General features: G+C 44.4%; 1 pseudogene; it reads right to left on the bottom strand.

Annotated features, from left to right (window-relative positions):
- Positions 1–6,160, bottom strand: part of LOC135202827 (SAGA-associated factor 29-like) — a 72,220-nt pseudogene extending 66,060 nt beyond the window's left edge.
- Positions 6,161–14,539: the final 8,379 nt, after the last annotated feature.

Here is a 14,539-nt window from a genome sequence, read left to right as displayed (position 1 = left end):
CGATGTCTTCCGTTAAACATCTGTAATTCGGGGTGAACAATGAACAATTGCACACCTACGAATACGAGATATTTTAGAAGACAAACTCAGATGCCTGAAGAAATCATCCGCATTATCGCAGAGGTGCGATGCAGCGGGAGACTAGGCTACAGACTTCTGTTACTGTGCGGTAAACAGAAAGATGATAGAGTCTATTGAGATATCTCTGTCTGAAAATTCTCGCAATGTCCAAGGCGATGCAGTAGAGATGGTCATTCATGTATGCGAGAATCCCAGTCAACCAGAGACCTAAGTCTGTGATTGTCGGGCAGAGATACGGTTCGGTAGTCAATCATTGTAGAGGAGTGAGTCATACACTGACCGTGCATCTCAGAGGGCCAGCTGGTAGTGTGCTGCGGCAGGCAGCCCAATACACCGCTAGCTCTCGGTCACTCGTCATCCTGAGTTGCCAGGTCATCCATTCCAAGAAGGAATGCGTTCGGCTAGAACCATCGAGCGCAAAAAAATACGCTCAAGCAATTGCATTTAAACAAAACGGATTTCGGTGAACACAAAAGCTGAGGTGGTGTTGTCATAACAATACCATAAGTATCTCAAAATTGAAACTGGTAACTCCTGGGAGGTTGCAGGCAGTCCCGAGTTGCAGTTCAATTAAGATACTATTCGTCTTGGTCACAATCCGTAGTTAACTACGGTATGTGTCTACACCTCGGACAATTCAACTGATTAACAATCATGTCGCGAGGGCAATATACGTAGTATATTTGTAGGTTCCTGTACAAAGACCTCCATCCTAAATTCTTTTCCATTCGAGGAAAGAGAATAAGGACTGGAAGCCGACACCCTTCACTCTCTAATGAAGAAAGTGAAGGAGAAGTTTTCGCCAAAGGAAGACTTCGATGGTGAAAACAGAATACCGAAGACGAAAGTTCAAGCCAAACTGGATGTTCCCATCCGTTCTTCTCTATCCCAGGGTTGGCCACCTACTGTGAGAAATTCTTCCTTCAGCAGCAGTGCTTCTTCCAAACGCTAGAAATTCCAGGATTCGAGCTTTCGGCGAGATTCCCGATTATCGTAGTAACAATTATCTGGGATTCTCGTCTAGCCCAGTCTGGACCGTGGTTTCGTCCAAGTGTTTGCAGATCGTAGAAAATCCAGAACACTCCGAGTGTGCTAGAAATTCCGAAGAATTCTAAGCGCTCGGCGAAACCCCCACCGAATTCGTCAGACGATCATCGGTTGGTGGTCCTCCCGATTCCCATAGCCGTAGGGAGAGAGGGAATGGGGGAGGAAGATTGGGTACTCGCTCGCCTTCCCAGCGGAACTAGCAGTTAGAGAAGCGAGTACGAGCAGCCAACACTTTGTGGTGATGGCTGCTCAGAGTCTGGGAAAACGTTATCGTCAGGAGAAAACGTTTTCCCGAGGAGGGTTACGAACTCGTACTGTAGGCTAAACGTCTGCTGCCACCGTGACCGTTGTCTGGGTGTGGCTGAGCGGGCACCTGACAGGAGAGAGCCGATACCGTCCTCCGACACGTCCCAGTCCTCGTCGAGGCCGAAACCTCTCAAGAGAACCGAAGGGGGAGCGCGCCCTGTTCTCTTGAATGAGTGGTTCAGACGGACCGTCACGTGCACAGCAATGATGGTCCTTCCAGGAGTCTGGGAAGGGTCATTTGTCCTTGCCAGCCCCCCACCCTCACGGTCACTCCTGTTTGCCTCGTTCCTCCCGGTGTAGCCTAAGGAGGTTGAAGGGACAGGTGAGGGAGATCTGATGCTCCTACCCTGCCTACTAGCATGCTAGTAGGCTGGGAGGACTGCAGGCGATCGCCACCCCGAGCTGCAGGTCTGGACCAGCGGCTTCTTGCGGACCAGCGGTTTTCCTGCTCTTCAGGAGATCACTGGCGATCGAGCTGCATGCCTGGTCGTGCGGCTCTCCTGGGGAGAGCGGCTAGACCGAGAGCAGCGGCGACGGTCACGAGCGTCAGAGGAGCTGCTGCTGGTTCCCCTATCCATCTGGTCCCGGTGGGAGCGGTGGTCAGGGGAGCGGCAGAGTCCACTGTCGCGGTGGGAGCGCGTCCCTCACAATCACTCCTGATCGCCTCGCCCTTCCCGTTGTAACCCGAGGAAGTTGAAGGGATAGGAGAGGAAGGCCTGACGCTCCCCCCCACCCCAACCGGCAGGACCGGTGTGCTTGGGGGGCTGCAGGCAATCACCAACCTGTGGTGGCAATCGAGCTGCAGGCCTGGTCACGCGGCTCTCCTGGGGAGAGCGGCTGGACCGAGAACAACGGCCCCGGTCCCGTGCGTCAGAGGAGCTGCTGCTGGTCCCCCTATCCATCCGGTCCCGGTGGGAGTGGCACTCAGGGGACCTGCAGAGACCACTGTCGCGGGGGGACCGGTGCCTGTTCTCACGGCGCGTCAAACCGCTGGACCTGCGATCGAGGGGACCTCTTACCAGCCTCAGCCCGTGGCCGGTCTGGGACCATCACAGCAACCCTGGTAACTAGCTGGTCACTACGAGAACGATCGCTGGCCTAGAGAGAGTCACCTGAGCGGCTCTCACCAGCCTTCCGCGAACGAGAAGCCGACCCGGAACCTGGTGTAGTGGCAGCGCCCCTAGCACCAGGCGAGGAAGTACCGGTGTTAGCCGGTACCCCTCTGGTCCCCGTCTTCTTCTTCCTTGCAGAAAGAGAGACGGGCCCCGCTCCCAAAGGAGCAGGAGGACCAGCGGAAGAACCCCCCGTCCCACCGAAGTGAGAGAGGCCTTTAGAAGTTCCCGAGGGAGCCTTCTTAGGGGGGGGAGGAGGCAGCCTTCTTCTTCCTCGGCTTGGAAGCCTTGGAAGTCAAAGAGGAAGAGGCGGCAGCAGGTGACGAAGAAGACGACGACGACGACACCTTCCTCTTCTTCTTCTTCTTCTTCTTCAACAGCTCCCTCAGGATAGACGTCAGGTCCTCCATCCAGGATGGAGCCGGGGCTGCTGTTGCCTAAGCAACAGGGCCCGGCTGCACCTGTCCGGAAGGACCAGCGACTGGGGCAGCAACACCACGGGCTGGGACGACGTCGGCAGGTGCAGGAACAGCAGGAACAGCAGGTACGGCAAGCAGGTCAGGTACAGCAGGAGACGGGGCAGTAGCCAGCAACATCCTGGGTACCGGCGGCAGGTCCAGGGGAGAGCTCTTTGGGCATCGGAAGTCAGGGGCTGGCAGCACGAAGAACTAGAGAGGGGAAGGCACGCCTCTCCTCGGCACGGCAGCGATCGGGCCCTGCACAGCGGCCGTCGGAGTCACTGACATCACGTGCGGGGTGTAGACCAGGTGAGGAGGGGCGGCGTACCCTGGAGTCGAGACAGTGGTGGTAGTGGTGGTCACCGCTCCATGGGTGACCGGCACAGCACCCGCCAGATGCTGGAGCAGCCCCTGGACACTCGGCATGCTCTGGAGCACCAGCGGCACCCGCACCTGGCCGAGGTCGTCGCCCGCAGCAGGAGCACCTGAGGAAGCAACAGTCGGGTGATTAGGAGGGGTTCCCCCTCGTGTGGGGGGGGAGCCCCACCCCGAGCAAACAGAAGACCCCGAATACAACTGCACATCGGGGTACCTCGCGCCTTCCTCTACGCTCAACAGATCGGGCGAAGAGAGGGACCGAGAAACCCCCCCTGAAGGGGAAGGCGCCATACGCGGGAGCTGAGCCGGGGGCAGGAAAGAAGACGAAGTGTCCGTGACCAAGGGAGTCGCTGGAGAGCTTTCCGACGACTCCTTGGCAGGTCCACGCTTCCTCCTACCCTCGTACAGCACCCACTGCACCTCCGACCAATTCACACAAAATTACATGGCTCGGTCCGAGAGCACTCACGCCCCCGCACAAAGGACATGAGGTTCTATCTCGGGGAAAGAGCGAAAGACCCCACACTTGCAGCCCTCCACACCAGGGCAAACTCTGCGGCTGATGGGGGGGCGTGGGGATAGCTCCATTGCACGAGAATCCATAATCAATGTAATAAAAAGTAATAAAGAAAGTCACGTACTTACAATACACTTTCACTACACTGACAAACCAAGTTGAAGAAACAACACACAACCAAAGCATACGACGATGAATTGGGCAGAGAGCGATGACGAACACGTCCTCCACCAACACGGCCGAAAGCAAAAGTGGTTCTTCACCTCCCAGTCGCGCAGCGCGTGCACTGTCGGACAAGCAGTTAACTACTGAACTCCCTTGTTCGAAGCTTACGACCGTTCCAGCTGCCGCTAGTTACTTTCCTATTGTTAAAGGACCGATGGTTTGTATATTACGTATCGGAACAAATTCATTTTTGCCTTGTAATCGGTGGTTTTATCCTTACTGCCATTGCAACTGAAACTCCACTGTGCTTATTTGATTGTAATAATACACGTTTTGGTCTTAATTCACTCCAAATTGCACTTGAACTACGTTGCGGTTTCGGGGTTCCTAAGCGCTCACTCCACAAACACAGTTGCGGGCAGCACATGAGTACACGGTTTGAGGTGCAAAACTTTATTCCCTTAAATGTTTACCTTACTCATTATTTAGTTTAACTTTACTTTGTTACTTCAAAATGTTTATTTAATTCATGTCTATTATCCCTTTTTTGCAACCAAATTAACCCCGAAAAATTACAGATATTTCTAAAGTAGATACGAGCAGACAGCAAAATGACTCATCGTTGCCAATGTAGTGGAGCTTCACACATACGATGATGAATTTACAAACTGTTTCCAAGAATTCTAGTTGTTATAGTGATGCAATAACGATAAAATTGCTCTAACACGTATATATACTACAATAGATACGCTAATTTCACTTATTTCCCCGGTTTTGTGTAAGTTTGGATTGTAAACACATACCAATCGGTAACACTGATAAACAATAGAAGAGCGCGAAGAATGCCGTAGGTACTGTTCACAGCAAAACTGTTGATATTTGAGTCAGAAATCTAGTTACTTTTTCAACAACAAATATTTTCAAATTAATAATCATGAATATGTAACAATTTATGCAATTCATGACCTTATGCTGCTGTTTAACTATTTATTTAAAGAATTATCTAGTGCACGCTTCTTCTTCTTCTTCTACCAAAAATCGTAGTTCCCTTTGAAGTCATGGTTGGAAGTCATTGTTTACGATTTTTGAGAAGAAAGTACCCAAGCATCTATGGGTACAAGTGGTGTGCAGATTTAATACATGGTATGGGAAGTTTATTGACAAAAGCGACTCCGCAAACATTGAAATGGCGTCAATCTTCTAAATATTCGAAGTTGTAGGCTAAGTAAAAATTTCAAAAGCGTCATGGAGGTACCTAGTATGTGTGCACTGCGTAGAGTCAGACTTTCATTAACCTCTGTTTAATCTTAAAATATGACCTTACTTTCTAACTTTGGAGAAAATACTTACTTTGAAAGGGTAGTAGAGGTCTCGAGCTCTTGCTCTCACCACCAACAACTCGTGACTGGTGCCCATCTCCGGCAGGGCTGCCAGATTTCCACACCAAGGAAATCCACGCTCGGTCAGACAGTTGCCAGTTATGCAATATATTCGACTTTATCGAACAGGAATGTTTAAGTTTATCGTGATCTTGTTAGTGCTCAAAACTTAACGGTATGAATTCCCAACCAATAGTTTTTCTTTTTTTTCTTTTTTTTTTCTTACTGATAAATAAGGATAAACACTGACCCTTTCCGTTTTTAGCTCATACTGTTTAAACATTTAGTTAGATTTTTATTCTAATTTTTTTTATGAGAGGGTAAAAGAAGCAAAACTTCTCAACAACAGTCGGTGATTTGATGATGAAAAACTGGAATGAACTTAATTAATTTGTCGATGAAAAAAGTAACATAGGTGGTTTACAACAAGTTTATATATAAATACATATATAAGGCATCTTAAGGGGGCCGGCCGGAACGCCTATATATGGAGGTATAGGGCGAAAAATGCAAAGACATGAAAAAATTCATGGAGCTTCATATGGCAATTGAGAATACGTATACGAAATATTTCGTCAAAATTCCTCTTACTTTCGTAGTTACAGGGTAATTAGTTAACGTAACTCAATAAGCCTAAAACATTGATCCGTACAAGAAAATGCAATATTTCCTCTATTATCGTAAATTTTGATAATTATTGTCAAAGAAATTGGGAGAAATGGCATCTGTAGACATTCCCCGAGTCGAGAAGGAGACTTCAGGCCAAGTAGTCCAGTCCTGATTTAGTGTGGTTACAGACGTCGAGTAGTTTACACGTTCCATTTCACCTCTGACATACGCCTGCGTTTACGTATGTTTATGTAGGTTTCGGCAAGAATTTCATCATGCCAATGAGGAAAAGACAAGGAAAACATCTTGCTAACATACAGACGAAGAAAAATCGCTCAAGTATTATTACAGAATATCATAATATATGCGTATTTAGTGAAGAGAGAGGGGAGGGTTGCTTAGTAACGCCCCCGTCTTGCTTGACAGCACACGTCACACTGTGCCCAAGGCTACGACGATCTTTGAGCAAAGAGATCTTCATTCATGATAAATAACAAAGTTTTGGTTTTTTAAAACCCAAAATGGAATATGAAATTCATAATAATCATGATTTATTAAATTGTCTTTGTAAAAAAAAGAGTACGCCTTCGAGTTTCACCTCTTGAAATTCTCTTGCATTTACGTTTGTTTATCTTGGTTTCGGGCAAGAATTTCATCATGCCAAAGAGGAAAATACAAGGAAAACATCTCGCTAACATACAGAAGAAGAAAATTCGCTGTAATAAGCCGACTGTTAGCGAAGGCGAGAGAGAGAATTGCGTAGGAAGGAGTGCCCCATCTTGCCTCAAGCAGTGCCCAGGCTGCGATATATGAGCAAAGGGATCATCATTTATGATTAAATTCATGATAAATAAAATAGTTTTGGTTTATTAATACACAAAAAAGAAATATACATTCATAATAATCATTATTTATTAACATTGTCTTTATAGAAATACGAAGGGAAACTTTGAACACCCGTATCTCAAAACTATACTTATTGACCTTCAAAGTCTATCTCCTCACTAAGTTTTAAAGCTATAACATTGGAATTTGGTATATAACTCAGGAAGACATTATAGAACAATCAAATAGAGCCCTTTTTTCCAATTTTTGTTTCGTATTTTTTTTTTTTATTTTTTCTCCTGTTTTATAGGGTTTATTTTTTTACCATATTGAAAAATTCATATCTTGCAAAAAAATTACTTTTAGAAAAAAAACTCTCCATTCGATTGGAGGTCTACATCAGGTCTATATATGGTAGTAATCCCAGGTCTTAATATTAAATATCAAGGGAGGAGATAGATTTTGAAAAATGGTTATTTTCGGGATAAATCGCCCTGGCGTCACAAAACTGAAGGTCAGAGGTGAAAATCATATGCGGTTTGGAGATGTCCCAAGTCACCTTATTAAGTGGTATGAATATCAAAGTCCTGACCTTGAAAAAGGGCATTAGCCGGCCGGCCCCCTTAATCACATCATCGTAATGAAATATAACGATAACTTTATAATGATGTTCAATCCGGCATTATTGCCATAAATATAATGACTAGACCCATATCTTGGGCCAACTAACACTGTTAGTTATAGGTATGGTCGCAAGTGAACTTAGAAAAATAATTATCACTGTATTGTATCATTGCAATTACATAATTACAATCACTTTCATAAAGAATTGAAGCTGCAAATGTAATAGTAAGCACCAGTGTTATAACTGTCTTATTTTTAAGACTAAAGTAAACTGTCAACGTATCCTGGACCTAGGCTGATGTACTGAACCATTTAATGTTACATGAGGATTTAATTACCACCGCATTATACAATTTCTCACTTTTATCGTTGTTATACACAGTCATTCATTTAGGGCAATATCAACTGACAACGAAATCATGAGCGCTATCATCTATACTGGTAAACTAGGCCTATGAATTTTACTAAGGTCTCACGTTATACGAATTACAGTTATGAAATCATTAAAGCCTGTTCATTTCAAAAATTTATGTCACCATAGTTGTAGAATAACCAAACTGATTATACAGGCACATTAATAATTTTCACATGCAAAAATTGCACTGTGTATTGCAAAGCTGTAAAGTGCATCGCTGAAAAATAATTTGCTACCAAATGACAGTATGAATGTATGCATATATTTCACAAAAATTTCAAGAAAATATACCATCAAAACTAGCAAATTAAGAATGCTCTCTAGTTTTATGAAAAAGAATAAAATGATATTGTTATGATACAATAAAGTTTTATACATACTTACCTGGCAGATATATACATAGCTATTGACTCCGTCGCGCCGACAGAATTTCGAATTTCGCGCACACGCTACAGGTAGGTCAGGTGATCCACCGCGCCGCCGCTGGGTAGCGGGAATAGGAACCCATTCCCGTTTTCCATCAGATTTTTTCTACACCATCTGTCTCCTGAGGGGAGGCTGGGTGGGTAGTTTAATTGTATATATCTGCCAGGTAAGTATGTATAAAACTTTATTGTATCATAACAATATCATTTTTATACATTCAACTTACCTGTCAGATATATACATAGCTGATTCACACCATTGGAGGAGGGTAAAGACAGCTAATAACTGATTTAACAGGAAAACACAACAATCGTTGTAGGTATTAATAACATAAAACCTTGGTTCCTACCTGTTTAGACTGAAGACTTCATGGTTAATGCCCAGGAGTCTGCTTAGTCTCAAGAGCCTCAGCGAGATATTGATCTATTGCTAAGAGTTCTTGTAGGTCTGCCAAAGGGGTCTTATCCACTTACTTGGCCGATCCTATAAGGGCTATGTCAAAGGGTTTCAATCCACTTATATGACAAGAACCTTTTTTCTAAGGAGCACAATCCCGATCCTGATCACCTTAACCTAACCAAATGTTGTATCTAAGATTGCAAGAAGTCATCCCCGGACATCCTTGAAACAAACCAACCAAAAAACTCAATACATCAAATTTTACACCAATAATTCTTTATGAAAATAAATAAAAATAAAAATAAACAAATATAATTTCAATTTGTACTACCTCGCTTGTAAGACCTATGCACATTCTCATACTGTCAAAAGCACCAAAAGCCGCCTGTGCTAGCCCAAGCACTCTTGTCAGCAGAAAATCCTGATACTGTCTTAAAAGGAGAGGTCCATGTACGAATTTAGACAATGCCTTTAATCCTACTCCGTTTAACCCTCTTACGCCGATTGGACGTATTAAACGTCGAGTCAAAATGTCTCCCGTATGCCGATTGGACGTATCATACGTCGGCTCAAAAAAGTTTTTTTAAAAATTCGCGGAAAAATACTTATAGGCCTACCAGCCGAAAACTTTTGTATCACGTGCCTTGGGGTTTGGGGGATGCTGGAGTTCACGGATCAAGGCGTTGTTTTGTTTACAATCGCTAACGCAGGCGCGCAAGCGCGAATTTCTTTCTTATTTTTTTTTTTTTTTTTCGCACTAAAAACGTATCAGTGACACATCTCGGAAATTATTTCGTCACTTTGAACATAATTATTGCACCATTTTAAATTATCCTTTACATGAAGTATTATATATGAAAATGTGCGCAATTCATGCACAATACAACTAAAAAATACTCATGATTGTAGCTTTTATCAATTTTGAAATATTTTCATATAAATAACGATAAGTGCAAAATTTCAACCTTCGGTCAACTTTGACTCTACAGAAATGGTCGAGAAACGCAATTGTAAGCTAAAATTCTTATATTATAGTAATATTCAATCATTTGCCTTCATTTTGCAACAAATTGGACGTCTCTAGCACAATATTTCGATTTATGGTGAATTTATGAAAAAACTTTTTCCTTACGTTCGTGCGATAACTCTTCCGATAAATTTTTTCGTGCGATTGTCCTAATGTTTGCACCCTTTTAAATTTGCCGTTACATAAAGTTTTATATATGGAAATGTGCGCAATTTCATGCACAATACAACAAAAAACAACCCATGGTTGTAGCTTTTATCAATATTGGAATATTTTCATATAAATAACGTTAAGTGCAAATTTCAACTTTCGGTCAACTTTGACTCTACCAAAATGGTCGAAAACGCAATTGTAAGCTAAAACTCTTATATTCTAGTAATATTCAATCATTACCTTCATTTTGCCAACGACTTGGAAGTCTCTAGCACAATATTTCGATTTATGGTGAAATTTATGAAAAAAAAAAAATTACGTTCGCGCGGTAACTTCCGAAAAAATCAGAAATTTTTTTGTGCGATTGTCGAAACTGTTTGCACAATTTAAAATTAGCTGTTACATAAAGTTTTTTTATATATGAAAATGTGCGCAATTTCATGTAGAATACAACTAAAAATGATTGAAGGTTGTAGCTTTTCTCTTTTTTTCGAAATATTTGCATATAAATCACGATAAATAGAAAAAAAAAAACCACGTTCGGTCAAATTTGACTCTACCGAAATAGTTGAAAAACGCAATTGTAAGCTAAAACTCTTACGGCCTAGTAATATTCCGTCATTTTTCTTCATTTTGAAACAAATTTGAAGTCTCTAAAACAATATTGTGATTTATGGTGAATTTTTGAAAAATGATATTGTTATGTTACAATAAAGTTTCATACATACTTACCTGGCAGATATATACATAGCTAAGACTCCGTCGTCCCCGACAGAAATTCAAATTTCGCGCCACTCGCTACAGGTAGGTCAGGTGATCTACCGGCCTGCCCTGGGCGGCAGGACTAGGAACCATCCCCGTTTTCTATCATATTTTTCTCTCTTCCACCTGTCTCCTGCGGGGAGGCTGGGTGGGCCTTTAATTGTATATATCTGCCAGGTAAGTATGTATGAAACTTTATTGTAACATAACAATATCATTTTCATAACAATCAACTTACCTGTCAGATATATACATAGCTGATTGGCACCCTTTGGTGGAGGGTAAGAGACAGCTTCTATATGGAATAGACAGGTAAACAACATATGTTGTAGGTATAAATAAAACCTTGGTTCCTACCTGATAGGTGGTAGACTTCGTGGGTGTTTGCCCAGTAGTCTGCATCACCTCAAGAAACTTTAGCGAGATATATGATCTATGGCCAAGAGTTCTTGTGGGTCTGCCGATGGGGTCTTACCCACTTACTCGGCAGAGCCTAAAAGGACTTTGTCAATGGGTGCTGATCCACTTATATGACAATACACCTTATGAAGGAGCACACAACCAATCCCGACCACCTGATCCTAACCATATGTTAGAACTAAAGATTGTTACGAGTTATCCCCGAACTCGTCACAACAACCGTAACTCAAAACCACTACGCACACATACATAATTTTCAAAAAAAAATTATACTCAACTAATTGGATATGACAAGAATTCTCTTACTGAACAACATAGACGGCCGCCCGTGCTAGCCTAAGTCCCTCCATTGTTCGAAGAGACTCGACCATATCCAAACAGAAGAAAAGTATATACATTTAAGGATTGGTGTCGGGCTCCCGTACCCAGAATCGTATCTGCCGATACGATAGGACCTAGAGAAAAGCACTTCTCATACGTCACACGCACGTCTTTCAAGCAACGCTTTCTAATGAGATGCAAATACTGAGTTGCATCTCCAATATGTCCGTATCTATAATGTTTTTAAGCGACATATTCTTATAAAACGCGAGAGACGTCGCAACCGCTCTTACTTCATGAGCTTTGTTTTACTCTCAGTAGTTGTAATTGTTCGTCAGGACAGACCTTATGAGCGTCCGTAATGACGTTTCTTACAAAGAACGCTAGAGCATTCTTGGACATCAGCTCTTGTGGGGTCTTTACCGCGCACCAAAGACCTTGTCTAGAGCTCCCAACTGACGCTTCCTCTGAAGATAGAACTTCAGAGCTCTAACAGGGCATAGAGACCTCTCTGCTTCTCTGCCTACGAGACTCGACATTCCCTTTGACTTCGAATGACCTAGGCCAGGGATTCGTGGGATTCTCGTTTTTCGCTAAAAACAGGGTCTTAAACGAGCAAATAGCCGAGTCTCCCTTGAATCCTACTTTATCCTGCAGAGCTTGTAACTCACTAATTCTTTTTGCCGTCGCTAATGATAAAAGGAATAGGCATTTTCTAGTTATGTCTCTAAATGATGCCAGATGCGGAGGCTCGAATCTTATCCGAAGACAGATATTTGAGGACTACGTCCAAGTTCCAGTTCGGAGGTACTGGTTCCTTAGACTTTGAAGTCTCAAAAGATCTTATGAGATCGTGGAGATCTTTTGTTATTTGCCAGATCTAATCCTCTGTTCCTGAATACAGCCGAGAGCATACTTCTGTATCCCTTTATTGTGGATACGGCTAGATGAGATTTTACTCTCAGGAATAGCAAGAAATCAGCAATTTCCCGCTATAGAGGTAGAGGAGGAGGACAAACTTTCTTGGCTCTACACCACCTTCTAAAGACCTCCCACTTCGACTGGTATACTTTCGTAGTGGAGGTTCTGCGAGCTCTCGCGATCGCGCTTGCCACTTCGCGAGAAAAGCCTCTCGCTCTGACAAGTCTTTCGATAGTCGAAAGGCAGTCAGAGCGAGAGCGGGGAGGTTTTGATGTACCTCTTGAAGTGTGGTTGTTTGAGAAGATCCGTCCTTCCTGGTAGGGATCTTGGAAAGTCTACGATCCACTCTACCACCTCCGTGAAACCATTCCTGGGCCGGCCAAAAGGGGGCTATTAATATCATCCTCGTCTCTTTTGACGCCACAAACTTTTTATTACTAACCCCAGGATTTTGAATGGGGGAAAAGCGTAAAACGTCCACTCGAGACCAGTTTAGCAGGAAGGCGTCTACCATAATCGCTCTTGGATCTTCCACGACCGAGCAAAACACTGGGAGCCTTTTTGAAATGTATGTTGCGAAGAGATCCACATGAGGAGTTCCCCACAGAGACCAGAGATCGAGACACACTTCCTCGTGCAGAGTCCATTCTGTATGAAGGACCTGGTTCCTCCTGCTGAGCCTGTCCGCCCTCACATTCCTTACTCCCTGTACGAACCTTGTCAGCAGGGAGATGTTCCTGTGAGACGTCCAAAGTAATAGGTCTCTCGTGAGTTCGTAAAAGGAACGAGGAGTGTGTCCCTCCCTGTTTCCGAATGTAGGCAAGTGGCGGTGGTGTTGTCCACGTTTACTTGCACTACCTTGTCTCTCACCAGAGGTTCTAGGCTCTTCAAGGCCAGGTGTACGGCGAAGAGCTCTTTGCAGTTTATGTGCCAGGACACCTGTGCTGGTTCCCAGGTGCCTGACACTTCCTCTGAGCCTAATGTCGCTCCCCAAACCGTCTCCGACGCGTCGGAGAACAACACTAGGTCTGGATTCTGTGTTCTTAGAGAGATCCCTTTGTTCTCTTCCAGAGGTAGCAACCACCACTGTAGGTGTGCCTTTATCTCCACTGGAATGGAAAAAACGTCCGACAGTTGTCCGGTTTTCCAGCTCCAAGACTTCTTGAGGAAGAATTGAAGTGGACGGATATGAAGTCTTCCTAGAGGGAAGAATTGTTCCAGTGAGGAAAGCGTCCCCAGAAGGCTCAACCATTCCCTCGCTGACGTTGTTGCTTCTCTAAGAAGAGAGAGATTATCCTCAAACCTTTTGCGGTTCTCTCTTGTGAAGGAAAAACTCGAAAACCCGAGAATCCATCCGAATCCCCAGATAGACTAGGTCTTGTCTGGGGGTCAGCTGAGACTTCTCGAGGTTCACAAGCAATCCCAACGCCTTGGTCAAATCCAGAGTTAACTTTAGGTCCTCCAAGCACTGTCTCTCCGATCTGGCCCTGATGAGCCAGTCGTCTAGATACATAGAGACATTCACTCCTTTGAGATGAAGAAATCTCGCCACATTCCTCATCAGGCTTGTGAAGACCTGAGGAGCTGTGGACAGGCCGAAACACAAGGCTCTGAACTGAAAGATCCTTCCCCCCCGTCATGAAACGGAGGTACTTCTTCGACGAAGGGTGGATCGGGACGTGAAAGTAGGCGTCCTGGAGATCTAGAGACACCATCCAATCTCTCCTTGTCGTAATGACGCTAGGACTGAAGCAGAAGTCTCCATGGAGAACTTCTCCTTCTGAACAAATTTGTTCAGAGAGCTGACGTCTAGTACTGGTCTCCCAGCCTCCCGAGGCTTTCGCCACTAGAAAAAGGCGATTGTAAAACCCGGGGAGTTTTGATCCAGTACTAGTTCTATTGCACTCTTGTCCCACATTTTGTTTCCACCATCTGATCGAAGAGTATCCCTCAGCACAGGGTCCTTGTACTTGGCTGATAGTTCCCTTGGTATTGACGTTAGGGGCGGAGTATTCAGGAAAGGGATACGATATCCTTCCTTATGATATTCAATGAAGACGCGTCTGCGTAATCAGTGTCCAGGCCTCCACGAATCCCAGGAGCCTGGCACCTACTGGTGCTTGGAGGAGAAAAGTTTCATTTTCCCTTTTTAAAGGGGACGAAAGGCGGACCTACCTCTCTTCTCTGGAGCCTT

The sequence above is a fragment of the Macrobrachium nipponense genome, chromosome 33 (assembly GCF_015104395.2).
Source record: "Macrobrachium nipponense isolate FS-2020 chromosome 33, ASM1510439v2, whole genome shotgun sequence".
NCBI lineage: Eukaryota > Metazoa > Arthropoda > Malacostraca > Decapoda > Palaemonidae > Macrobrachium > Macrobrachium nipponense.
This window is presented reverse-complemented; position numbering and strand designations above follow the sequence as displayed.